Source organism: Tachyglossus aculeatus, chromosome 14, assembly GCF_015852505.1.
Source record: "Tachyglossus aculeatus isolate mTacAcu1 chromosome 14, mTacAcu1.pri, whole genome shotgun sequence".
Taxonomy (NCBI): domain Eukaryota; kingdom Metazoa; phylum Chordata; class Mammalia; order Monotremata; family Tachyglossidae; genus Tachyglossus; species Tachyglossus aculeatus.
In genome coordinates this window covers 2,941,023-2,944,500 of record NC_052079.1, presented here as the reverse complement: position 1 = coordinate 2,944,500, position 3,478 = coordinate 2,941,023, and the positions used below count along the sequence as shown (strand labels likewise).

Genomic DNA, 3,478 nt, shown 5'->3' with positions numbered 1-3,478 from the left:
AGGAAAGTGCGTTGTGGGCACATTGTGGGCAAGGAATGTCTGTTTATTGTTGTATTGTCCTCTCCCAAGTGCTCAGCACAGCACCCTGCACACAGTGAGCGCTCAATAAATACAATTAAACAAATGAACGAAAGGTGAAGAGGAGTGGAGTTGGGAGGGGGGCCAGGAGCAGGAGGAGGGAGAGCCACTTCCAACTTTACCACACAGGACAACCTTTTTGTGGGTCCACTCTGACCAGGTTGGGGCATCCCACATCTGCTTTTTCAGTCACAGAAATTCCTTCATTTATTCAATCGTATTTACTGAGCGCTCACTGTGTGCAGAGCATTGTACTAAGCACTTGGGAAGGTACAACATGACAAGAAACAGTGACATTCCCTGCCCACAACAAGCTCAAAATCTAGAGCAGGGGGTTGGCGGGGGGGACGGACATCAATACAAATAAAAATACGGAACGCTTCTCCAATTTGTGTGTCACCTTTGCTTAGGGCCACTCTAATCTTCCCTGTATCGTTCCAATTTAAGTATACGTCCTGTGACTTCGCCGTCACTGGTGGCTGCTCTGAACACAGAGTCAGTCGATGGGTTGTATTTACTGAGCGTTTACAGTGTGCAGAGCACAAAAGACAACTATAGGTGCGTATTCACAACTACAGCCAACAAAATACATAACCAACCATACAATCTACTAGAGCAATCAAAATAAATCACCAAATTATAGTCAATTAAACAAAAACACACACACCGCCGCTGCTGCTGAATCCCCAAATCAGATCACCCCTCACTCTCCCTTTAACTTCTGACCCTCACCCCAATTTAATGACCAGGAAACAGGAGATGAAGGCAGTCACCTGCACATCCTTTTAGCCTCCTAATGAGAGAAAATGCAGGAAAATTATTCCCTCGTGATTTAATTTTACGCTCGGGAGGCCAGGGTTCGACTCCCAACTCTGCCGCTGGCCTGCTGTGTGACCTCCGGCAAATCGCTCAGCCTCTCTGGGCCTCCCCTGTAAAATGGGGCATAAACTAACTTGTTCTCTCTCCCTCTTAGACCGTGGACCCATGTGGGACAGCAAATGTCTCCGATCTGATTTAAATTCTATCGACTCCAGCATGCGACACAGTGCCTGGTACGAAGTAAGCGCTTAATAGCCACAACTGCTCCTGTCTGTGATAAAAAAAGGGGATTTTTCTGGTTTGAAAACGGACCATGCAACTTCTGTTCCCCACGAACAACCCCAGCCGTGACCCTCCAAATTCAACCAGGAGCCCGTTTGCAGCAAACGGAAAGGAACGCCGTGGGTGAACCCTTTTACAAAAAGATTAAATTTTACCTACTAGCATGTAACGGCTACGGAGCCAGAGGTGGTTTCTGATCTTTATATAGAGGGAACGCGCGGGAAGGAATTCAAAGCCGTCGGATTAGGTGAAAAATGAGAATGAGAGCGCTGCAAGGTGCCACCCAGCTGAGGATAAATTAATCGTGGCACCCCTCCCTCTGATTTCACCAAGCGGGCACTAGTCAAGGAGGTCAAAGTTGGCAGGGCGGGGGTAGACCAGGCCCCTCCGATTTCCTACTCAGGGTTGTCTTTTCATTCATTCAATCATATTTATTGAGCGCTTGCTGTGTGCAGAGCACTGTACTAAGCGCTTGGGAAGTACAGTGACCTGCTCTGGCTCTCTGACAAGACTCAGAACTTGCTCCCTTCCTTCAAACCCCATCCCAGCCTCACAGTCCTTATATTCATATCTGTCACTTATTCATTTCTATTCATGTCTGTTTCCCCCTCTAGACTGTAAGCTCGTTGGGGACAGGGAATGTGACTGTTCTATTGCTGTATTATCCTCTCCCAACTGCTTTGTACAGTGCTGTGCACACTAAGCACTCAATAAATACAACTGACTGAACTGTGCACCTTTTTTATGTGTATTTACAAGGAGGAGACCCTTAGAGGAGATACAAGGTCATCAGGTTGACATTCAATTCATTCAATTCGGGTTCGTTCAATTCATTAAGCATATTTATTAAGCGCTTACTGTGTGCAGAGCACTGTACTAAGTGCTTGGAAAGTACAGTTCGGCAACAGATAGAGACAATCCCTACCCAACAACAGGCTCACGGTCTAGAAGGGGGAGAGAGACAACAAAACCAAACAAGTATTTATTTATTTACAAGTATTTATCTATTTATTTTATTTTGTTAGTATGTTTGGTTTTGTTCTCTGTCTCCCCCTTTTAGACTGTGAGCCCACTGCTGGGTAGGGACTGTCTCTATATGTTACCAACTTGTACTTCCCAAGCGCTTAGTACAGTGCTCTGCACACAGTAAGTGCTCAGTAAATACGATTGATGATGATGATGAAGTAGACAGGTCCCACTTGGGGCTTACAGTCTCCAAGCAAAAAGCTCCCCATCTGGGGCGGAGAGACCCCAAAACAGGTCTGCCTGTCCTCACCCCGTTTTCCTCCCCCTGGCTCCAGCCCCCCTGGACATTTCCACTAAAAAAAAGCTGTGCATCCCACTCTCAATCAATCAATCGTATTTATTGAGTGCTTACTGTGTGCAGAGCACTGTAATAAGCGCTTGGGAAGTACAAGTTGGCAACATATAGAGACAGTCCCTACCCAACAGTGGGCTCACAGTCTAGAAGGGGGAGACAGAGAACAAAACCAAACATATTAACAAAATAAAATAAATAGAATAGATATGTACAAGTAAAATAGAGTAATAAATCTGTACAAACATATATACATATATACAGGTGCTGTGGGGAAGGGAAGGAGGTAAGACGGGGGAGATGGAGAGGGGGACGAGGGGGAGAGGAAGGAGTCTCGAAATGAAAAGTTGCCGCTGACTGCGTTTAATAAAAACCGCGTAGTCTAGTGGTTAGAACATGGGCCCAGGAGTCAAAAGGACCTGGATTCCGATTCCAGCTCTGTCACTTGTCCGCTGTGTGACCTCGGAGAAGTCACTTCCCTTCTCTGAACCTCAGTTCCCTCATCCGGAAAATGGAGATTAAGCTCGTGAGCCCCATGTGGGACACGGACTGTGTCTGACCTGATTAGGTTGGCTCCACCCCAGCGCTTAGAACGGGTGCTGGGCATATAGTAAGCACTGAATAAATACCATTGAAAAATACCTGTACTTCCCTCCTTCTGAGACAGGGACTGTGTCCGATCTATTATCTCAGAGTTTAGCACAGTGCTGGCACCGTGTGCAAAGACTGTGTGCAAAGACTAGAAGCTTTCTGGAAAATTCAGGGTAAATAACCACACTGTGCTTGAAGGCTAGAAGGTTTTTGGAAAACTCAGGATAAATACCCACTCTGTGTGCAAAGACTAGAAGCTTTTTGGAAAATTCAGGATAAATAACCACTCTGTGCTTGAAGGCTAGAAGGTTTTTGGAAAACTCAGAATAAATACCCACTCACTCTCTGCTGGAGGGCTAGAATGTTTTTGGAAAATTCAGAATAAATACC

The 3,478-nt window shown here is 45.9% G+C and overlaps 1 pseudogene; it reads right to left on the bottom strand.

The window, feature by feature from the left end:
• Window positions 1-443: 443 nt before the first annotated feature.
• Window positions 444-540, bottom strand: LOC119937395 (annotated as a pseudogene).
• Between the last annotated feature and the right edge of the window lie 2,938 nt (window positions 541-3,478).